Source organism: Equus quagga, chromosome 10 (genome assembly GCF_021613505.1).
Source record: "Equus quagga isolate Etosha38 chromosome 10, UCLA_HA_Equagga_1.0, whole genome shotgun sequence".
NCBI lineage: Eukaryota > Metazoa > Chordata > Mammalia > Perissodactyla > Equidae > Equus > Equus quagga.
In genome coordinates, this window is record NC_060276.1 from 86,722,584 (window position 1) to 86,747,746 (window position 25,163).

Sequence of the window (25,163 nt, forward strand, 5' to 3'; positions counted from 1 at the left end):
AAAAAAAAAAAAAAAATTAAAAGAGGAGGATTGGGGGTGGATGTTAGCTCGGGGCTAATCTTCCTCAAAAAAACAAAAATAAAAATAGAGCCTATTAATTTTGTTTTTTTAAAAAAGCACTCACAACTGTGCGAGGACAAAACACACCTTCTGAAAGAAGGAGTCTACCAGATGAGAATGGCATCCAGAGCACAGTGGAGAGTGGTCACTAAGCCCAGGACCTGGACAAGAAAAGGGGACAGGGCTTCCTGGGGCCGCAGCAAAGCAGAGTCCCCAGGGGCAAAGGAACAGCCCTGGATGTGCTGCATGGGACTGATGGGCTTAAAGGAGAGGGAAGTGGGTCTGTGGGGGTGGGGCAGTGCCAAGGGGCCAGGTGTTTGTGGTCAGAAGCCCAGGGAGGAGCGGAAGGAACCCTGCCCTCTTTTTAATGAATGTTATGCCTTCACTGATCTCCTGGAGCGTCCCAAACACAATTATTGTTGTCTTTTTCTGTTCTGTAACATTGACTCCACCTGTATTGAGTTCATGTCAGATTCTTTATTTTGTTAGATGTTTTTTCGCTAGCATGAGATTTCTTCATGTGTTTTAGAATTTTTATTTGCACGTTCATTTGGAATGTCTTTTCCTTTCTTTTTGTTCTCCTTTTCTTTTGTTTTATTTTCACTTACCATTCTGACTTTGTCTGTCGAGCTGTTTGGCAATTGTCTCAGTTCAGCACCTCTTTAGCAGCAGGAAATTCAATGCAACTGGCACGCCTGCCTTTTATTTCCTGGGTTTGTTATACCACATACTATTGAAGAACCATTGTCTGTGGAAAACGAAACCACCACTTCCACACTGAATCTGTGGCATCTCTTGGAATGTGATTCTGTGCTCACTCAGACTTCTCTCTTACTGGCTCTCCAGCCATGCCCTCTTTCCAGGCTGAGGCTCCGGTCTCTGTGCGCACAGACTGCGTTCAAATTTTTGTGAATTTGACCCTAGTAGAGGTTTGGTACAGGAGAATGATCCTCTTCTTATCTCTACCTGCTTCGTCTGTACAAACTAATCTAGAAACTTTGCTTCCATTTGCTTGGGAGACAGAGAAAACCTTTCTGCAGTGAAAGAGAAGAACAAAGTAGAAATGCAAAGAGAAGCAAAACCTAAAGAGGAGGAGAGAAGAATTCATGAGTTCTCCATTTTCCTCAAGCCCTGTTCTCTGCCCTTCCTGAAGTTTGATTGTCTAACTCTTCCTTCAATTCCAGGACACACGTCAGTATCCTTATAATACCCCTTCCCTGTATTTTTTGCTTAAACTGGCTCCAGTGGTTTTCTGACACTTGCAATCAAAAGAGCTATGGTGAATATGTGTCTTTTGGGCATCCTTTGGTTCAGTGTGTTTGTGATTCCTGTGCCAAGCACCACTGCGCCCCAAACTCTGAGAATTCCTACTCCCAGAACTCCAGCTTTGGAGTAGCAATCTTGGCTCTCACTATGAAGTGGGAGAGTTTGGACCTCTCTCAATACAAGAAAACTTTGACAGGAAGACGGGGTTTGGTCAGGGAAACAGAGCCACTATGTGTATTGCAGGAAACCAGGGGCCTGAGGGCTTACATAGTGTGCCGAAGCCGGAGGAGTGAGGGTCTGAAGGCTGCAGCTAGGAGGTGGAGAAACAGTCACTGATGCTTCCAGCATGAAACACTGGACAGGGCAGGTGGTTCTCTGAAGTCCTCCAGGAATTGACCACAATTCTCAAGCGTCCAGAAATGACCTAACCAACTTCCTCTTCAGCAGCAAAATGATAACTTGGGAAGTTTGGGAAGCTATGGCATTTGAACATGATGATTGCCAAGTGGGGAATCACGGACAATTCCAAGAGTCTGGAGTTCACAGACAGCTCTGAGAAAATGGAGTTTGCAGAGCAGACCTTAGGAGTGGCCGGTAACCATGCAAAGTTGACAACTAACAATTGAGCCCAAGGACGTTTGAAGGCAAGAAAATTGTCACATATTGAGAGCCAGAGGACTTCTCCCAAAGCAAAAATGGCTGAACCAAATGATCTCTGTGGTACTGTCCAGTTTTAACATATGCTGAATCTTTAACATGGTGCAGATAGTGTCCCCTGTAGACATTATCAATAGCAAGAAAAGCATGAAAGGTTGTGGAGTTGGACCACTCTTAATAAAATGACAAGATCTCCTTGCACACTGGCACTGGAAGGCAATGCCCAATGTTTCAGCACAGTTTGTTTTTTTCTTATAACTTGAGCTTTCCTGGACAAACCAGCCCTCCCTCCAATCCTTAGCCATCTCCCATTGCTTCTACCCCTGACTTTTGTGCTGTTCCCTGCCATTGAGGCCGCACTCTCCTGCCTCAGCTTACCTGCTCAGTGCTGGTCCATGACTGGCATCGTTATTCCCAGCTTGGCTGGAGGGGATGGAAACACTTTTGCTTCCTCTGTCTCCTTGACCAATTTGCTTAACCAAATGCACAAGCACCTGGGACAAAGAGCCCTGCCTCCTCTCTCTTAAAAAATTACCCCACCTTTTTCAAATCCCTTCTTCAGTCAGCCTGTTTTGCTCTCCTCTCTTCATTGAATATGTAAAATCTTTCTTGTACGTTAAGAGCTTGTGAAAGATTTACTTGCCTTAGCCACATAATTTCCAGAATGTGTTAATTATGCATTACTCTGAGCTTTTGCTGCTAATGTCATTTTACTGGACTGGAGAGAAGGTACTTGCAGTGGTTACATAATCCTCAGACTTGCTGACAGGGAATTTCACCACCATAATGTGCTTAAGTTGGGGGGAGGGGGTCCTCATTTTTGATTCATTGTCCTGATGAAATAAAATCCTTCTGGTATTTTCTTCTTTTAGTCTGATGGTGAAGGAAGTCAGCATTTTCTTTTATCTGGGCGCTCAACTTTACTTCTGTGGACAAACATCATTGAGAGACTGAAGTAATATTGTCAATGGTCTAAACAGAGGACTCAAAATTCCTATACTAATGATGGATGGGTTTGTGGTTCTTTTTGTCAAAGTAAACACTAGAGCATCGTTTCATCCCCTCAAATTTTAGTTTCAAAAGGATGCTGATAAACATGGTGAAATTAATTGATCAGAAATGCTATAGTTTCTTCATAGTTGCAAATGGTATGACTATCAAATAGGCTGACATAGAACACTTGACAGCTCTTTCTTATACACTGTAATTAATCTTGAAGCCAAATTTGTCGATTTTCAAAAATAAGTCAGTGAAACATGCAGTTAACACATGGCGTGATTCTATGGCAAATAGACATGATGCGTGGTCCAGAGTAGGTTCATGCAGAAACCGGCTTTGCCTTTGATTAAATGGCAATGCGTGTTTATACAGCATCCTCCAAGTACTTAAGGAAACCCTGTATTTGGGGCTCAAATGCATGTACTACCACTTTGTCTTTTCAGCAGCATGGATTCAGTTGTTTTTGGTCAAGTATATTTTTGGGGTCCCTTCTGTACAATCACAGCATAATAAATTGTAGCTATTTAAAAATATGTCCACAAAATCTTTGACACTCTTCCTAGGTGGGTTCTGTGGCCTCTCCATCTGAATCTGGGCAGATCTTAGCAACTCATTTATAATCAATAGAATCAACAGAAGTGATCACATAACTTTTGAGGCAAGTTCATAGAAGGTCATGCAGCTTCTGCTTGGTTCTCTTAGGACACTTGCTGTGGGGGAAGCCAGGTGTCATGTAAGAAACCCAACCAACCTGAGACCCTTAAGCTGTTGAGGCCATGTGGAAATACTCTGGTCGACAGCCTCACTGAACTCCTAGCCAACAGCCAAACTGCCAGCCATGTGAGCGGGCCATTTTGGACATCCAGCTCAGCTGAACCTTCAGATGACCCCAGTCATTGAGAAAGCCCAAGCAAGACCTGCCCAGCTGAACCCTTCTCCAAGTCTGCAGTCAAATAGTTTTGAAAGAATTCTTCACCTTTAGGAGATTCAAAATGCACATTGTAACATTAAAGGCTCTGAGAAGTCCTGCGGTACAGAAATCTATTTACCCTAAATTTATATAGCCACGAAGCTATTTTGTCTTGAGACATCTATTAGCATCTCTTAGGTGAAACTAGGAGTCTAATTAACACATTTTGGGAAATACTGGCCTTCAATTATAGCTGGGGACTATAGCTTGGCTCAAAATTCAGACGGCGAGCCTGTTGCAGTCGCAGGAGTTCATTGACCTCATCTTAATAAAGAAATCAAACTTCCATGGGGAGGGATGGATAATAGGGAAGGGTGGAAGATCTGAAATATCATATCAGAAAATAAGAGGCTATTGATTAAACCAGTAATTATACACAAGTGCAGGAAATATGTTAGCAATCGTCACGAAGGAAGTTATTTCTGAATAAGAATTGAGTTTTAAAATGTCCTTTTGGTTCTGCCTCTTTTGGCTGTCAAAGGAGTGACAGAAACTCCTGACTGGGTCTCAGGGCAAAGCAATTATCTATCTGTCTATCTATCCACCTTCATTCATTTCATTTGAGTAAGTAATATATTCATGTAATATAAAATTCGCAAGGTACAAAGTGATATATGCTGAAAACTCTCCCTCCCACTCTGTCTTCCAACCACAGTGTTTCCAGTTTCTTGTCTATCCTTACAGGATTAACTTAAGCATGTATGAACAAATACACATATATGTTCTTAAAGAAAACATATAGTGGCATACTCTATATATTGTATCTGCACCTTGCTTTTTTATGTAAAAATATATATTTAAAGTCATTCCACATTCATACATGGAAAGCTTCCTTACTCTTATTTTTCCCACATCCACCTAATATTCCGTTGTATGGATGTACCACAATGTCATTAACCAGTCTCTTATTGATGGGCCTTTTCTTATTATAAACAACACTGCAATTAATAAACTTGGATGTGTACCACTTTGCACTTGTGCAAACATATCTGAGGATAAATTACCAGATATGGAATTACTGGGTCAAACGATGGCAAGCGTTGTTGGTGACTGGCCCAGATCTCTTTTATGGGACTGGCATACCCATTCCCTAGCTGCGGCAGATGTTGGCTGCTAAAACCTTACACCTGCTTTCTTTTCTGGGGAGCTGCTGTCGACTGACAGTTGCTGCCTGGCTCGCAAATGTCTTGGGTGTTACACACCCTTGTAGGGGCAGCCCTTGACCAATGACTGACAGATGTGTGGGTATAACAGCCCAGCCTCCTTGTTTGTGGGTAGGACAACCTCTGCGGTGCAATTTTCAGTCAAGAGCTCCTTGCGGGATCGGCTGAGGCTAGATTGATCTGAAACCACACCTTGCACTAGCTCCTTCCCCTGCCATCCTGCTTCCTTTACTCTCCTTCAGGCTTCTCCTGAGAGCATTCCTTCAATAAGTCATCTGCACAAGAATCCTTGTCTCAGCCTCTGTTTCTAGGAAACCTAGTCTAAGACAAATGGTAGGTGCACATGTAATTTTTATAGATTTCATAGATATTACTCAGTTGCCCTCCATAGAGGTTGTACCTATTTAGACTCATCCTAGCAATGTAAGAAAGTGTTAGGGAAAATCTTAACATCTTAATTGCTCATGAAATATCAGTGAAAGAATAAATATATGTTGTGTCTTCTTTTGTTGATGGTACATTTGGTGCAGTCTACCCATACTTTTTTTATTTGTTTGTTTCCAGAGGAACAAGGACACACGTCTGCTTAAAGAGTTGTACTGCCATCTCAACAGCCATGTGACCACTGACCTCGTAGCCCCTCCACTTGCTGTGGGTGCCGGGGAGTGCTGAAAAGTAGATGGCAGCAAGGGCCATTAGGAAAGGAAAGGGTTAGGAAGGGTGAGTGTATTTTAAAATATAGCAACATATAAGGACTGGTGTCTCAGTTTTTTGAAATCCTGACAAAGCATGGAATACAGATGGGAGGAAAATCTTTGGGACAATGGGAGCTTCTGCTTCTGGATCCAAACTTGGTCAGTGCTTTTAGGGAAAATATGGTTTAAGCTGCAGTGTGGTTTGCATAAACCAGAGGCAACCTGCTGCGGGCTTTTGGATTAGCCAATTTGGGATCCAATCCCAGCTCTGCTGCCTTCTAACCCTGTGACCTTATCTGTCTGAATCTCAGTTTCATTTTCAGTAAAATAGTAATAATAATACCTCTCTTGCAAAGTTATGAAGATTCAATGTGTTTGGTCCCCAGTAGGAGTTCTGTAAAGAGTAGTGAAAAGGTAGTAGGAATTGTGGTTATTATTGTTATTGGAGCACTCTCATCAATGATGATGAAAGGTTTCAACACTAGGAAAGTATGTTTAGTACAGAAGAAGGCCCATGAGAAGGGCTCCTGATCTTCAAGGGCCAAAGCCCCACTTTTTACCACTTCTTCACCTTGTCCTATTCCAATTCTTTTACACTAACAAAGGCCCATACTTCCCTCCCACTGCCTCAATCTCCCAGTTCATTCAGGGGCTGGTGCAGATAGCCAATAAAAGAAAGCCAGAGCATGTGGATGGCAGGGTTTTCTCTTCTGGTAAATGTTTGGGAAACCAATGACCTGCACCCAAGAGGAAGGACTGACTCCCTGTATAGTAAGGGGTCTTAATGGTGAGAAGTTTTCCATTTCCACTGAGGATGACATAAAAGGAAATGGAAAAGCTGGAGCAGAAGGGATTAGGAAGGATTAAGCAAGCTCTTCCAAGACCTTCAATGCTAGAAGATTCCGTACTGTGAACACATTGCCTCTGGGTTTATTTGGGTGTAGTCCAGCTTTATGATTCAGCATTGGCTTTGTGTTGTCTAAACCACCCGAAGGAATCCCCGCTCATAATACAAAATGCACATATTGAGAACAAAGCCAAGGATTTTTAAAAAACCCTTCATTATGTTTAAAATCATTTTGGGGGGAAGTTTCAGATTATCTTCTTTCATTATATTCTCCACTGTTGTCCTGCTCATAAATGTTGATGTTGCATAATGAGTAGGGTTGTGAACAAGTTTATTTGCTTATTTGCTTTGGTGGAGGAAGGGGAAATTTTTTGAGAAAAGAAAATTGGAACATTTGTTTAAGAAATGTTTATGCTGAAAGAGTTTTCTCTGTTTTGGAAAAATAAGAAAGCCAGATTTGTTGTGAGCCTTTCATGTTAGATAATAGTTTTAGAGTATGTCTTTACATCTTGTAAAATAATCATCGCACAAATTATTTATCTTCTTTTCCAGAAGAAAGTACTTCTTGGTCCCTACACTTGAGAGAACTTGCAGATGCAAATTGAGGTGGGGTGCGCCCCCAGCTTTTTGTTCTTCTGCAATAGGGAAGGCGTATCGGGTAAGGGCACACGTGCCCACGTAGCGTTCACCGGGATCCAGGCTGTCATGTTGCACGACTCCAGGGGACACAATTACATTATATCCTATGTGAATGGATGGTCCTGCAGTCTATGGGTATAGTGACCATATTTTTTTCAAGCAAAAATCAGGACAAATGGTCTGGCAAAGCATTGTTTATGGTCTGTGAATATATTTAAAAGGAGTCTTACAAATAGCTTTTAATGATTTATGTGACAAATCATTGTGTAGAAAAGAATGAAACTCTGAAATTGATGTTGTCCTGGGAATTTTAATGTACACTCACTACCTATATCATGAATAGTTACCATTTATTGAAGATTTATTATTGAAACTACAAATTAAGTGCTTTACAGAAATTATCTCATTTTCTCCCCAGGACAACTCTAGTTGGTGGGCACTATTAATCTATTCGATAGAGGGGATAACTGAAGTTCTGAGATGAGAAATAGCTTACCATGATTATGTAACTATAAGTGATGGAGCAGACATTCCTACCCAGGTTGGTGGAACCCATTCTCTTCGACAGTTGGACACTATACTGTCTCTCCTATTTAATGGGGGCTTTTTACTCTTTCATTGGCAAGTTTTGCTCTTTTATTTGGGTCTGGACTGCAGCAAAAGGCTGTAGTTCCATTAGGCCTAGAGATTTGCAACTCTCTCCTATTAGTGGAGAATTAAATATTCCTTAACTCTTCAACTTGTTCAGGACAACAAACATTTAATAAGAGTCTGCTTGGTACCACACACTGGGTTAGTAGTTACAGAATATAAGATTAATGAATATCAACACTGCATTCTTCCTACCCTCAAGATGTGTGGATTAGAGGGAAAAGGCAAGCACACAAATAACTATAATATAAGGCCAACTGTAATAAGTGACATATTTGAGAAGCTAATTGATATAAGAGTTTTGGGAAGGTAGAAATTAAATCTGGCTAGGGAGTCTCCCTATAGGAATTGGCATTTAATTAAAGCACTGGAAGATTGTAGGGCAATCGTGGTTACTATGGTTGTTTAAGAATTTACCCCCAAACACAGGAGCATTAAGGAATCATTTTCGTTTGCTACAAATCTTCAGGAATTCAGGAAGTTCTCAGCTGTGCAGTTCTTTCTTGGGGTCTCTTAAGTGGTTGTGATCAGATGTGACTGGGGTGCAGTCATCTGAAGGCTTGGGTGGCTGGACGACCAAGATGGCGCTCTCACAGGGCTTGTGTTGATACAGGCTGTCAGCAAGAACTCAACTGGGAGTTCAGCTGGGCTGCCAGCTGGAGTGCCTACACATGGCCTCTGTAGCATCTAGGTGGTCTCAGGCAGAAGTTGTTTGGACTTTTCTGACCTAGCCTTGGAAGTCACACAGCATCACTTCTGTCACATTCTATTGGTAACGAGAGAGTTGCTACAACCAGCCCAGATTCAAGGGGAGGGACCATAGGCCCCACCTCTGGATGGGAAAAGGATCAAGGTCACATTGTAGAAGAGAATGTACAGTCTGCCACAAGGGTATGACAAGTGGAGGTAGGGGAAAAGGCCTTCTAGTTGGATAAAACAGCAGGAGCAGGAAAGAGGAATGTTCAAAGTGTGTTGAAGGAATGGCAAGTTGTCTGGTAGAGCTGGGGTGAGGAGTATGATAAATTGGGGGAGACAAATTTGAAAAACTATTTTGGGTCCTATCCACAGAGGCTTTCAAAGCCAGAATATGAAGTCTGGATTTATTGAGGGGCAACCTAGTAATGAGATTAAGAGCATGGCTTTGGGGTCAGCTAGAACTCTTTCCAGATCAACCCTTTACCAGCTGTGTGACCTTGGGTGAATTCCTTACCCTTCCAGAGATTCAATGTTCTTACCTGCAAAAGGAGCTAATTACTACTTTGTTGCAGTTTTACTTCACAGGATAAGATAATGAATGTAAATCTGTTAGTATATAATAAAGGGTGGCAATTATTATTACTCTGATAGTAATAATGTAGCCAATGAGAGTGTTTGAAGATAAAGTAACATGATCATATTTGTCATTCAGAAAGATACCAGCAAGCAGCTAATAGGCCTGAAGTCAAGTAGACCAGTTAGGAAGAAATGACACTAACCTAGTTAAGAAGCCATGAGAACTGAATTGAACTGGAATGGTGACTGAGGAGGGCTTAGACAAGATGTTAAGGAGGAAGAGGTTTTATTTGGTGGCTCATCGGCTACAAGAGTGAGGAAGAGAGAGAACCTGACTTGGGTCACAGGTCAGAGTGCAGATCCTCCTGGTGAGGTGCTGCAAAGAGGCAGCATTTCTGCTGTCTAGGATTGTTCTTGCTCTTCACATAACAGAAGTGTCTTCGGCAAGATTCTAGAAGCAGAACCTAAGACAAGGATTCTTGGGCAAGTGATTTATTGGGAGGGTGTTCTCAGGAGAATGAGAATGAGGAAGAAGGATGGAGTAGAAGAAAACGTTAAGAAAGGAGTTGGTCTCGCCTGGAGACCAGCTTCAGCCGGATCCCACGGGGAGCTCTGGAGCTTGATTGTACCACACAATTAGTCGAACCTTGAGCCAAGAGAGCCTGCCTTTCATACCTCTCAGTCAGTCATTGGCATTGGGCTGCCTGGGGGTGGTTGGGTATGGTGTAATCTCCCTTGCCAGATGGCTCCATTTGGCTAAGAGCAATTCTCTGGAGAAGGGGGCAACTGTGAGCTCTCAGCAGCCACCACCCCTGGCAGCTGGGGAACGGGTGTACTGGCCCGAAAAAGGGGATTGGAGAGGCACCACCAGCGTCTCTTATAAGGGTCAGTATTGTGATCAGTCTGCTCGACACCTTTCCTGAGCCAGGGAACCAGTGCAACTGAACTTTTGCTCAGCATGCTTATGTTCATTATAGAAAACTCCTTTCGGCTGCAGGCTGTGATAATAACTAAGGTCTTGTGGTTAGGAGGTCATCTTTTCTTCTTAAAGGATCCTAGAGCATGGCACTGTGCACGTGTAGACTGCTGAAATGGAGGCCAGCAGCGAGTCTATAGGGCCTCTCGGCCTTCAGGTGGGCAGAGAGAGAGGGAGAGGGGAAGTGAGAGAAGCCCATAGAACAGACACACTTGGAGATGTGCGTTACATCGTGTTTACTGAAGAATTTTCTCCCTCATAATTTATGTACCTCTCAAAGGACCCAACAGGTGCTATTTATTTCATCTCTGGCTCTGTGATCTTCTTTCCCATGCACACCGGATTTGATTGAGATTAGACAAATCACTATTTTCTCTGAAATGGGAGACTTCTGAAGCAATCTCTGAATAAAGTGCATGACAAATTTAACTTTTGACATAGGTACTGTTTGCTTCTTTAAAGTCAATATAAATGATTAAACAAGAATAACTTATATAATTCAGAGTAAACACATACAAGCATACCAAATCTTTAGATGAATGGTTTGGCTGCCTGCCACCAGAAATCTCCCACTTCCCTTTTATTATTAGAAGTAAACACAAAACCAAATCAACACCATCAAGGGTTTGCCCACTTGGAAAGGATATTGCATTCTGGAGCAGGCCAAAGGTTACACTACTCAAGATGATTGTATATTGTTTTCTCTAAAGTTCATAGGAAGATAATAGTCATTATTTTCTGCCTTCATATCTGTTTTCCAGCACTCAAAGTCCGTCTAAAAGGGAAAAGCACATCTTTTGTGCATTTTGCAAAGTGGCCCTCTTTGGGCACTACTCTTCAGGAAGTCCTCCTACTGGACTGAGCCCATCTATTTATCACCGTGTTCTACTGTATTTTGTTATAGCAACCTGAATGGACTAAGACAACCTGGATTTAAGAAGGAGAGAAGATATTCATGAAAACCACTCTCAGACTATCACCACTCCTATACTGGACAGATAACTATGTAAGAAGAGATACTGGAGGTCAGAGGTTGTGTTTTGACCAGATGACCACAAATAAATGGTTTCCAAATTTGTGTCAGATGCCATCACATTGAGTAAGCTAATTAAGTCCTAAAGACTAAATGATAATGGGGTTTCTCACTTCTATCAAGATTAATACTCAAGATAGGTATGTTCTGTATGTATTTACAATGAAAAAAAAATCACGTTTTGTTGTCAGATGTGTAGTGAAAAGATGAAGGTTCAGGAAACCCCGACTTGGAGTGACATGAGATTTTGGACAAGACTTTCAACCTCATATTCTGTATCTCTAAAGCAATAATATTTGTTAGACTCATCACACAGTGTCGCAGGGAGCATCTAAGGAGATATAAATGGAAAGGAACTTTGGAAACCCCCGAGTGATGTTCAAATACTGGAAACTAGGGGACATAAAAGAATTATACATTTAAAATGTCTTCTTTTGTTCCATTATGTAAGAGAGATACACTCATAAAAAAATATAGAAAAAGAAAAAATAGGATAGCATTTAAGGGATTATTAGATTAAAAGTGATACCTCTTTGAGTTGGATGATATAGCGGGTTGAATGGTGGCCACCCAAAAGATATGTCTGAGTCCTAGCCCCCGGTACCCGTGAATGTGACCTCATCTGGAAAAAGGGTCTTTGCAGATATAATTAAGTTAAGGATCTTGAGATGAGATCATCCTGGATTGGGCCCTAAATCCAAAGACAAGTCCCCTTGTTAGAAGAGGAGAAACACAGAGAAAAATGTAGGGGAAGGCCATGTGAAGACGGAGGCAAAGACTGGAGTGATGTGTCTACAAGCCAAGGAATGCCAAAGAATGCCAGCAGCCACCAGAATCTGGAAGAGGCAAGGAAGGAGTCTTCCCTAGAAACTTCAGATGGAGCATGGCCCTATTGACATCTTGATTGCAAGCTTCTGGCCTTCAGAACCGTGAGGGAATACATTTCTATTGTTGTAAGCCACCCAGATTGTGGTAATTTGTTATGGCAGCCCTAGGACACTAATACAGATGCTCACCATAAAGAAAGCCCTATGAGTTTCATCATGCCGGAGAGTGGGCAGAGTATTGAAAGATAAGGGACATGTGTGGTTGACCATCTGAAATGCATGGCTTTTCTAATGAAAAAGTTTATTTTATGCCCTTTTGAAAGGAGAACAGTCACTTTAAATGGACCAAAAGAAAACAGCATTAAAAGATATAATAAAGGCAAGTTAGGAGAAGGTTGGGAAGGAAAGTAATCACAGGAAATAAAAAGATTCAGTCAGATGAGTGGCCTTATCTTGTATTAAGGAAAGGCTTTTGGCATAGAATCAAGTAGGTGAGCATTTCTTCTTTAAAGTGGAGCATGGGAATAAAAGAAGAAAGGGAATAGGAATGGAAATAGATAAGGGATAGAGGGAAAAAAACACCTAGATGATTCAGAATTTATACCACCTTTAGCTCAGACGTTGTCCTTTTCATTTAACTTTACATTTAGTCATGTTGAAACATTTTAGTAAAGTGATTGATTCTTATCAAGTAAAGTTGGAAAAAATTCATTGTTTACTTTGGGTGAGTCTGGGCAAAGAGAGTCCTTGGCTATTTGAACAACCTTAATGTGGTACCTGGCACCTACAGCTCAACCAGTTGAAGATCAAATTTATAATATGGATTTTCATGTCCTGGGACTGATCTCTTCCCCAAGAAGGATATTGAAAAGAAGTCCTGCCCAAGGCAGAAATCACCTTAAAGTCTGCCTGGTTCCCATTTTGTCAATCCCCAGCCCCCTTCATTTCTTCTTTTCTACTCACTTAGTACAACTCTATGGTTGTTTTGTTGTTAAAAAGAATATAAGCAACAGTTACCTCTAGGCACTTATATTTTCACAGATACCATTTGATTCTCATGATGATCTTGGGAGGTACCTATTACTATCCCCATTTTACACATGAGGAAACCAAGGAACTGTGACGTTGGAGGTACAGTGTGGTGAGTAGAAGTCAAACAGACTTGGGTTAGGTTTCTGGGTCCATATACAGAAATAAGCCATGTGACTTTGGACAGATAAGTGACGTAACCTCCCTAAGCCTCAGTGTTCTCATATGTGAAATGGGATAATATTCCATTTTCTTGTGTTCTAAGGAGATTTTATTTTCACTTCTTATTTTAATATTTGAAATTGAGATATGTCTTATCATTGCTTTGTCTTGTATTTTTCATTCTATAAAGCTGCTATTAAACTGATGATGTCTTACCATTGATAGCATTTGCTAATTGAGAGAGTAATGCGTACCCTCCAAGGTTCTTGTAAAGCTTAAAGATTGTGTATGTAAATGCTCGGTACAGAGTCAGAGCTCAAGAAATGTTGATTTTTATCACTTTTCAGTAACTAGGGCATAGACTATATTATTAGCAAGTGGCAAAGCCTAGATTGGAACCAAGTTTGTAACCACAGTTACAGAGCTCCTTCTCTTCTAGCCCAAAATTCTAGCCCCAGATAGTGAGGGAACCAGTTCATTGTATTAATTGTGAGTAGGACCCCATATCATGGCCCAGACTCCTTGATTCTCATAACTCTGCCTGCTCTCCCTAACTCCTACTATCTTCACCGGCGTAAATCACATTGAACCCATCAGTATTTTAAATTTGAAATTGTAATCCTTAAATCAATGCACACAGGACTTCCATAATTATTATTTGTTATATTAAGTTGTCATGTTATCTTCTGGATACTGAGCTTCTGGGACAACAGGAACTACGTGAAAGATAAAATAAGCTAAAAGGCAAATAGAAAGATAAATCTTAAAATTATTGAAATAAAGTTAAGCTTTTAGCCTATTCCAACGTCTTCTGTTTTGTGTTATTTCTTTTCCTCCCAGAGGGAATCAGTAATTCGTCATTGCACTAGTGATTGGTGCTGATGTTCCCCTACCCACTGAAAGTGACTCTGAGTTGGGGAGGGGAGCGTGACCACAAATCTCAACCAGAAAGTTGGTATAGTGGACATTTATTATTATTATTATTATTATTATTATTATTTGCCTGCCCAGCATCCAATCTTTCTTCTCTTCCATTGGAGAAACTCTGTCCCCCCTCAGTCCCTGTGATTTGTTGGGGGGTGGGATTCATCCTAGGGGTAGTTGAGAAACCCAGGCCTGAACAATCAGCACATTTTATCCCTTTGGTCACAATATTTAGTTTAAGAATGAGCAAATAACTTATCTTTTTTGTTTAATCTAGTTTGAATTTTAACTTTCTAATGCTGTCGATTGAAAGAGTCCATCATGACTAATATACTTGGAAATCAAGACCAATTGGCGATTGGAGACACCCCTAATAGCCATGGGCTGATGTTGTAACTAAACCCTTAATGAGGAGTTGATGGGGATAGTTTTTCAGGGTCCCCCAGCACCATCAAGGAAGAGACTTGCTCTGATGGACCAACCCAGGTGTAAAATTAGCCAGGCAGATATTTTCATTAGCAGTGAGGTTATTGTGGTACCACAAATCAATAACCTTTATTTAAACCACACAGCTCCCTCTTGAATCCAGTGTTTGCCAGCCAATCATTTCAACTTAATTTAGCCTTTCTTTTCTGGGAAGGGAGCACGTATAGCAGGTGAAATCCATGCTCTGGGGGGATTTGGTAGGGTAGTATTCATGAATAAATTCATGGTCTGATTTGTAAGTGAACCTCCCATGAATTTGATTATCACGAGCCAGTCCAACTGGTGAGCTCACTCTCGGATAATTTAACACATTCAAATTTCTGAACATGCAAATTTGAAAATTACATCCAAAACCGAAATGATTAGTGGCAAGTAAAGAACCACCTTAAAGATTACCTAAAAACGCCAAATTTAAAAATTACCTGTTTGTTGTTTTTCTTGAGGGAGGAGTGGATTTAGTGTTTGTTCCTTGAAATGCACTTCACTCATCTAAGATGCTGGATGCACTGTGTGGGCAATCAATGAGGGTTCGGGGGCTGATTGACTTGCCTACTTTTTTCCAAGATCTTAACCACCAAACTTTGTGATCCCATGTGTGGTTGCTGAGATATTAGCTGTGAAAAGTGGCCATCACAGCCCTGGTAAGATGTTCTAAGACATTACTTGATAAAGTGATTCAGCCTTTCAGAAAGTTTGTATCCATAACTACCCTGGTAAGACATGAGGTTCTAGAGAAAGGGATGGAAAGTTGAACATCCAATTTGTTTTCAAAATGGCTTATTGCAACATCTTCAAGACAAAGAATGCCATTTAGATGCTATTTCTCTTCATTAAGAAGACTTCATATTCCTATGTGAATTGGCAATACTAAGCTATTAATAGACTTGCCAGGATTTTTGCTTATTAAGTGCAACGAACGCTGACTATCTACCATGTACATGGCATGGGTTAAGTAAATGTTCCTTTTTACACAACCTAAGTGCAAGATACTGTCAAAGTAATTACATAATCATTTCATAAGCCAGATAAAGGCACTTACTGTAAAGGTTGTAATGTTTTTTAAATGTCAGAGCAGTAACTGAACAATTATAAGAGTTAGGGCACATTTTGTTATTAATTTGTCACTCTTACTATGACATTAACTTCCTTCCTCCAAATTGCTCATTTGACATTTTTCCAATCTGGAAAGTGTGAGGAGCTTTACAATGGACATTGTTGTATTTTTTTTTTATTTTCTTTTTTATGATTTTTTTTTTAAAAAAAAGCCATACAAATTCAGCGCAAATACCTTCTTGTTGTAAAAAATTTTTGAATGATGTAAAAGCAAATGTCCCCTTTCATTCCTATCCAATCTTACTCCCCTTTCCAGAAGCTACACTGTTATCTACTTCCAGCCCCTTCTCTATGCATTTATGAAGAAATATGTGCATATATCAATGTATGGTTTTATTTTTGTATGTGTGTTTATAAATTAGATTGTAGTGTATGTACTACTTTGAAACTTGCCTTTTTCACTTAATGGGATGTGTTAGGGATCTTTCCATATCAGTATATGTATATTTATTCATACAATCATTCAACAAATATTTACTGAGTACTACTGTAGATTTTATTGTTGTTTAGCAAGCAGTCACTCTCCTTTCTCCAGCTCCTTCGTGAAGGAGTGTATTTCCCTGCCCCGTTGATGGGGAGCTTGCTCATATGACTTGCTTAGGCTGATGGAATGTGGGTGGTAGAATGACAGTTTGCCAGATCCTAGCAGAAGCTTTAGAGGCATTGCAAGTTATGCTAGCCTTCTTGGGCTCCTGCCCTCCACTAAAAGGATAGTATGTCCCCCACGTTCTTCAGCCTGTGCCCTCCCTCCAGGAGGACACATGGAGCAGACCTGAACTCAACCCATAGCCTTGAACAGATTTGCTACAGTTGACTGTAGAACAGTGAACAGTAAGTAAACATTTGTTTCTATAAGCCATTGAGATTTTGGAATTTTTGTAGCTCAGCATGATCATAGCAAAACCTAACTAACTGATACAAATACTTGCTATTTGCCAGGTATCGCTCTAGATGCTAGGAAAACAACAAAAATCCATACCTACATGGAATTTATATTGAAAAGATGGATAGCATTCCATGGAACAGTTGAACCATGGTAAGATATTGTCTCTTTTTCAGTCTTATAGGCCTTTTGTAGGAAGTGATTAGCATGTAATGTCTGTGTGTCCTCAATGCTTCTGCTGTCTCCCGCCCCTGCCTCCCATCACTACTGCCACCTCTTCAGTTCTCCCCTCTTCACCTTCCACCTTGACTGTGGAAGAACCCGTTGATTCTCCTCTAGGTTCTCTCCACTCTCAAATGTTCCATGCATTATAATAGGTGTAATTTCTAGCCATGACCTTGCTTCACTAAAAACTTAGTGACCCTATTTCCTTCTTTACAAAATAGGAAGTCTGGCCTTCAATGTCCACTCCTTCTCAACTTTCTAACTTCGTCCTTTCCTTAGTCCTGCATTCTCACGTTTTGCCAGATCAGCCTGCTTACTGCCCAAGACACACAACCTGTAGTGAACTTTGTGGTGGGCCACCCAGAATTTCCCCTTTGGGACTAAGGAAATCTCTCTCTCCCAGCTGCTAGGAGTATTGGTGGATGATGGCTTTCATATGAGTCCCTCTTCGGGGACTGCTCTCAGGTGAAGAGAATCACCTCACTTAAGATTCACATTCCCTTCCAGAGACAGCCTACATCCAATGACTGGTCAAAAGGGGAGGCTATAAAGACCTCTCCCCCTTGTCTCAAGGAAAGACAACTGTGAAAAGTCATTCCGGCTTCAGAACAATTCATGAGATTGGCTAAGGCCTTTTTTTGTGACAGCATTGCACCCCAACACCTTCCTTTGCCTAATTCTACCTCCTTCACTCCCCACAGAGGTTGAGCCCAAGGACCCTCCCTAATACATTTCCTGGATGCTGAACTCCACCTCAGAGTCTGCTTCCTGAGGAACCTGACATAAAACACATCCTGTAGGTCCTTGGGCCTTTCCCATACCTTGGGACCTTTGATCGTGCTATTCCCTCCATCCAGAACACCCTCCCTATAATCCTCTTCCATAGAGTTTTCCCTTACTCTTCAACCCAGAAGCCCTTGCTCTCCCTTCGAACTGCCCACCAGCAATGTTCTTTTCATACTTCTGTTATGGTGCTATGGGAGCTGGCAGGTTGTAAGAGAAGAGCTTAGATTTTGGAGTCAAGCAGACTGGTACTCCTCCACTTACTAGTTGTGTGACCATAGACTCCTCAATTTTTCTCGTCAATAAAATAAGAAAAAAAGGCTATTTCATGGGATTGTTATGCGCATTAAGTGAGATAACACAGATACAGTGCCTCATGCGTAAGAGGTATTCAAGTTCGAGATCCTCCTAACACTCTCTGTTCTTCTTCCCTTTATTATATCTTGTATCTTTATTGATACCAGTCATCTGTTGACTTGTCTCATCTGCCTATGGGCTTGGTGAGGGCTGAAATATGCCTTGCTTATGTTTGTATTTACCAGTGCTTAGCACAAAGAGCTTAAATGTTGTTGAAGTGAAGGCCACTTCTGGGCAAAATCTTCTAGTTTGTTTTTGGAACCAAGTATTCCCATGTTGTATCCCATAATTCATAAATTTATCACACAAATAAGGGAGTCCAGAATGTCTCTTTATGGTTTCTCAATAGGAACTGTAGCTGCAGAGAGTTCTGACAGCCCTCTGACTGGCCTTGTCTCTCATTGCAAACACCATATGGGAAGCCAAACCACAAACAAAGGTGCCCTTAGAGAGTTTGAACTCGGATAACAGCAAAGGAATTTCAAGGGAAACTATACGCATTGGTGTTTCTATGACTAAAGTTTCTTTTAATTTAATTTTTTAAAGACCATAGTTAAGAATTCTAAAATTATCTTAAAGGTTAGCACCAGGGCAAGAAGTGACCAAGTTAGCACAGGGCTTAGCATATGTTCAGGACATGTTTCTTGAAGGAATAAATAGATGGATGATGTGGCTGAGCCATGGGTGAAATTCTGAAAAAGGGATGCTTCCATCTTCTTAGATACACTCAGGTCACCTTCAGGGAAAATTAAAGGGCAGGGCTGGACTTCTCTATGTAACCACTCTTAGGTATGGTTGCTGCGGTAAGCGAAATGCACCTCTTGTGTCTGACAGCATGGTTTCTGAAAGGGAGCACAGATGGTGATAAGGCTGTAGTGCTGGAAGCGAAATTTATTTAAAACCTCAGTATAGCTTTAAGTCCAAGTTTCTTAATAGACATTAATGGCCCATGTCACAGGTTGGGTTCCCCTCAGAGGCAGACTGAGACTGAGTTTAGTGTGCAAGATGTTTATTAAAGAGAGCCCTTGAGATCAACAGCTATGGAAAGGAGAAGGAAGCAGGAGTAGGCAGAGGGAGAAGTTGAGCTGTGATTCAGGCCCAGTGACAGCTTTGGCCTACCCTGCTGGGAGCTCTAGGGCTAGATGTCCCTTCCAGGTTGTCCCAAGCTAGGCCAATATGATCAGGCCTTTATGTCCCTGCCTCAGTCAGTCATTGTGTATGGCTTATCCCCAGTATGGTGTGATTTGGGGTGAAGTGGTTCTCTGCAGCTGAGGCAGACCCTGAAGGGGCTGAGGGCTGTCTGCTCATTCCCACAGATGGGGTATCAAGTCCTTCCTTGTAGGGGAGCTAGGAAGTGCATCTCCATATTCACGGCCTGTTATGTCCTATCCCTCTCCCTCCTTTTCTCCTCTCCTTCTGCCATCCTTGCCTTCTCTTTATATCCCAGCAGCACAAAAGTGCTTGTAGCCTCCGTGCTCTTGCTCACGCTGCCTCTCTTCTTAGAAAGTTCTTCCCCTCCTTTGTTGGGCTAATCCCACTCATCCTTTAGATTGATCTCTGGGCATTATCTCCTCTGAGATGCTTTCTGGACTCCTCAAAACAAGATAAGATGCTTCTCCATAGTGCTTATAAAATATCCTGTGCCTCGTGCTTCTTTACCATTCTATTGTCGTGTGTCTGCTTCTGTGCCTGTCTCTCGTTCCAGGCTGGGAGCCCCTTCAGGGCCTAGCACCAGACAATGTTTGACTCAGACAGGGGGATTCAATTCATGTTTGTTAAATGAATGCTCAGATGGAAGAATGATGGGGCTCATTACAGCACTGGTATGTGAATACGTGGTCCTATTGGGTAAGAAGTTACAAAATAAGTCTATTATAACATCATGTGTGTTTATTTAGACTTTTAAACTTGTAATAAGTAGGTCTCTTAAATCCTCTGAATCCTTTTTCATTTGGCTGGCTAACTGTTTTGCAAAATGAACAGCATTTGTGATGCTTTTCTGAACTGCTGTTTCCCAACCAGCGAGTTGGGACACTTTAGTGGGTCACGAAGATACTCATGATGTGTCACAATATCCTTGGTTTCCTCATTCTCTGTTATCAATTTCTGGCAGGGTAGAATTAGTGGTCATGTGATGGAGAGAGGAGGTGGAACAACACAGGCAAATAAGTGAGTGTCTAGAGGTCAAGTGTTTCGGTTTGGGTGGCTATAGAGCTGGATCACTGAAGGGCTGGATGGGATGGAGCAGGAGGTGGGAGGCGGCACACCCTGCCTCGTCTCTATAGCCTGCTTTGCAGAAGGTTGCTGAACATGGAGGTTTCAAATGATTGCAAATGATGTTGCAACTGAAGCCTCCTAGTGTGGAATCAAGTACCATCACCATATCAGGACAAGCTGAGGATGGAAAATGAAGCAGAGGATGTCGACCACTCAGAGAGGCTTTTACTTGGTAAAAGGGGAAATTTGTCCTCTATATGTCTATGCAAAGAATGCTCACATATTAGAACTCTCATGGTTGCAAATGATAGAAGTTCACTTTAGGTCAAAAGGGGGATTTACTCGCTCATGTAGAAAACCCTAGTAAAGGCAGAGATGTAGCTGGCTTCTGGGAGGACAGGACAGAAGCTAGTCCCCCACTAGGGTGGAGAGTGACAGTTTCTCTGTCTCAGCTTTCCTTTTTAAGACAGGCTTTTCCACAAGACCAGACTGTGGACGACAGCAGCTGCCAGCTCTCATCTTACCAGATTTCATTCATCCAGTTCATAAAACAAATATCTATGGGGCACCAATTACATTATGGACATCGTTCTAGATGCTGGGAATAACAAGGGAAGAAAAAAAAATCTCTGTTTATGTTCTAGGGGAGGAAATTCAGGCAGTAAACCAAAGTAAAGAGGAATATTTTACAGTATGTTAGAAACTGATAAGTGCTGTGGAAGAAAAAAATCAAGCATAGAAGGGGGATAGGGAGTGCTGCGGGGTCGAGGGGGATGTTGCATTTTAAATAGAGTAGTCAAGGAAGGCCTTACTAGGGCGATGACATTTGAGCAAAGGCCATATACACATATATTCCTTTACATCTGTGGACTAGTTACAGAAAACAGAGCTAAGTCTTTTGTGAAGAACCGAGCCACAAGTAGATTTCATCCTGACACAGTGTCTTTTAGAGTCCTTGTCTTCCTTTTTAGAGAAGTTTCCTTTGTTAAAATATAGCTTCCTCAATTTCTTATTTACTGTCACAACAAATGACCTAAATGGTTCTATATTTGTGTGCCCGGTTTTCTCAAAAACTACCTCTTTAGAACGCTATCCTGATTCCCTCAAAAGAGAGAATGCGTGACGAGCATTGCATTATTTATGTCATCTCTGCTTCTGAGTGACTCTTGAAAATGCTAGATGGAAGTTTAGAAATCCAAACAGTAAAACAGGCTCTTCTGATATTGCTGTTACAATTACAATAAAAGAGTCTAAACACAGAAATGGTCTCCCTTTCACTTATCTGGGTGGTCTTTTATATTTAACCATGGTACAAACTCAATGAGTGGTCCTTGAACACTGGGCTCTTCTCTCTCATTTTTTTCATAGAAGTATGATATGATGACCTCTGCAACCATTTCAGACGATATTCAGTACTAAAATGTATATATGTCTCACAATGTTAATGCCCTCCCACCTCAACTTTTATTATATTTAGTACTCTTGGTTTAGATTGAGTGTAGTGTTTTCATCTTGCATCCTGGAAGGAGAAGCTGAATGTTTCTTTCTTCTTTGTTTACAAGCTTACCTATGGCCTTTATAAAATGAGAAGTGTAGACTTTGTCTCTATTGTATTCTCTCTGAGTACCACAAGATACACCCGGATGGGAATAATTGTTGTTAAGGCCCCATTCTGTTCACTGCTGATTCTATGGTCTACATCTTCTGACAGCCACAAACAAAAGAAGGTATGTAATCAATTTATAAGATATAAAGAAAAATGTAGCAAGTTCTTACCAAGCTAACTTAATAAATACTACTAGATCCCCTGGTATCTTTCTCCTGTTGGATCCCTTTCCATTATTCCAGAAGCTACTACTATCCTGAATTAATCTTTATTTACTTTTTCTATTTTATTGTATTACTTATTTGTTTTCTTTATCAACTGAGTTTGGATTATTTTGTACACACAAAATAATGTTTTGTAGATAACAAACACCCCTTTATCTACCATCTAGCTGAAGCAATAGACTATTACCGAGACCACTCAAGTATTTCTCTTTGATCTTAAAAACCACATCCTCCAGTCCCTTCCTAAATTTTCTGTTTATCATTTCCTTGCTTGTCTTTATAGGCTTTCTACATTTTTATGTATCCCTAAATAATATATTCTTCAGTTTCACATTTGAAACTTCATGTAAGTGGCGTAATATTGTATATACTCCTCTGTGACTTGCTTTTTGTGGTCAGCGTTATGAGTGAATCTAGGGCTGTGGGGACCAATTATGCTGGTTGTTTACTGCACAACTCTAGGGGGAGCTATTTGCTTTGAGGTCTTGGAAAACGGTACCTCCTGGAGTTGTACAGCATACAACTTGCTTGGCTGTACATGATGGCTGTGACAGATTGTGATTCCAAAGATGGCCACAAAAATCTCTCCTGTCTCACGGGCTCTTTTGCAATATGACCTCATCACGCCCTCATCAAGAGGAAGAGTCTATTTCCCCTCCCCTTGGATCTGGCTGGCCCTCTGACTTATTTTGACTAATAGGATGTAGCAGAAGTGATGTGCCGAGAGACTGCTAAGGCTAGGAATAGGAGATCTGTAGCTTCTGCCTTCACTACCTGGAATGCTCCCTCTTAGAAGCCAGCTACTACGTAAAAATCTGATTACTGTGAGACCACCATGTTGTGAGGCATCCAAGCTAACCATATGGTGAGATAGAGACCACTGGGAGGAGCATTTAGTTTCCAGACGGGTGAATGAAGCGTTATTGTACCTTCTAGCTCAGCCTAGTTACCAGTTGAATGCAGCTGAGTGAATGAACCCAGCTGATGCTATGTGGAGCGGAACTGGCCAGCTAAGCCCAGACCAAATTCCTGACTCACAGTATCATGAGAAAATAAAAATAGAATGACCCTTCAGAACACTCATAGTTATCCTGAGTTGGGCTGATCAGTCATTGGATGTGGCCATCTCAGTAAAAGAGATGACTTTGGACGAGGCAGTTCTTTGCAACTGGGGCAGTCCTTGAAGGGTTTGACAGCTGAAGGCAGATGGCCAACAGCACTTCCAGAAGTTGGGGCCACAAGGCCTTCCTTGAAGGGGGATCTTGGAAATGCATCACAGTGTCCACAAGTATTTTTTTGTATATGACTCTTTATTTAACTCTTTTCCTGTTGATGGATATTTGGATTCCTAAGATCATTGGATATTATCTTGTATTTTCTAAATACGTTAAAGTTTGCTGTTCATATTTAAATACTGAATGAGCCTGGAAATGATTTTTTTTTCATTGTATGAGGTAAAGATTCACTTTTTTTCATATAAATAACTTAATTTCCAATGACGCCTCTGTCATATATCAAGTGTCTCTGTATGTTTTGGTGTCTTGCTGGGCTATCGATTGTGTTATTATATTCTATTGGCTCATTTGTCTATCTCTAAGGCAATATCATAGTGCCTCAATTACTATAAATTTATAAGACTTGGAGCAAGTTTCCCTCAACATTGTCATTTTTCTTCAGGAATGTCTGAGCTATTCGTGACTCTCCTCTACTGTATAAATTTTAAATCAGTTTGTCAAATTCCACAAACCAAAAAATCTATTATGAATTATTTGTTGTGTTCTGTTTTCTGTGAAAATGTCTTTATTTTAGAAGCAGTCTGTATCTTACTGAAATCTGAGAAACACCAAATTGAGGGATTTGCTAACCACTTTAGTAGATTGAATGGTGCTCCTCCCCACCCCCCGAAAGATATGTCCACATCTTAATCCCTGGAACCTACAAATGTGAACTTTTTTGGGAAAGGAGTCTTTGCAGACATAATTAAGGATTTTGAGATAGGGAGATATCCTGGATTATCCAGCTAGGCCCTAAGTCCGATGTTAAGTGTCCTTATAAGAGACGCACAGAAGGAGAGACAAAAGAGAAGAGCAGGAGGCAAAGTGTCCGTAGAGGCAGAGATTGCGGTGATGCGACCACAAGCCAAGGAACACCTACAGCCACCAGAAGCTGGAAGAGGCAAAGAATGGATTGTTTTCTAGAGCCTTCAGAGAGAGTAAAGCCCTGCTGACACCTTCATTTCAGACTTCCGCTCTCTGGAACTATGAGGGAATAAATGTTTTTTGTTTAAATAAGATTCAGTTTGTGTAATTTGCTAAGGTAGCCAAAGGAAACTAATACACCACTCATTCTTTATTTTCTCCAAGCTCTTCTCCTGTATTGTTAGATCTCTAGAAAGTAACTTACCAGGGACATATTATTACCAATATAAATGTAAATAAATGTAAATGTCTTCACTGAATTGAAGCTAGATATAATATGTCCTGGAATTTTCTAGAATCTCTATGAGGAATGGCCACATGAAAAAAATGTCTGCATCTTCTGCAAAACAGCAGCCCTAGTTCCCAGGAGGTCAAAGATCATTCCTCTGAGTGAAATGTGTCCTCAGTCAATTCAGACAGCAGAGCATGGAGGGGAAAACCACAAGTACATAAATTCTGGTCAAGACAAGCCAAATGCATAGAAAAATCTTGTTCAAGCTTATTCAGGTATGCTGTTCTCAGGTTAAAAAGTTGATGCAAAGGCAGTGGGCATCTGGGAAATGGCATCCCTCAGCATGCCTATCACTTGAGTCACCTGCTCCAATCTGGGCTGGTTGCACAAGTCTGATCCACAGCTGTTGTCCCAGGATATCCCTTTACTGTCTACCTGGGGAATTCCGTCATCTGTTTCCCATGCTGCATCTCCTGTTTCCAGTGTCTCCTGTCTTCCCTTGTCTTGATTTTGTCTTCTAATTTTGGTGAGCACCTCTTCCAGTAGAAGCTTGGGAAATAAGTATTTTAAGAACTTGCATATCTACATGTGTCTTTATTTCCTTCAAAGTGGTAGTTTAGTCGAATCTAGAATTCCAGGTTGGAAATAATTTTCCTTTAGAATTTTGAA

At 41.1% G+C, this 25,163-nt stretch overlaps 1 pseudogene; it reads right to left on the bottom strand.

The window, feature by feature from the left end:
• Positions 1–22,686, bottom strand: part of LOC124245495 (ubinuclein-1-like) — a 26,407-nt pseudogene extending 3,721 nt beyond the window's left edge.
• Between the last annotated feature and the right edge of the window lie 2,477 nt (positions 22,687–25,163).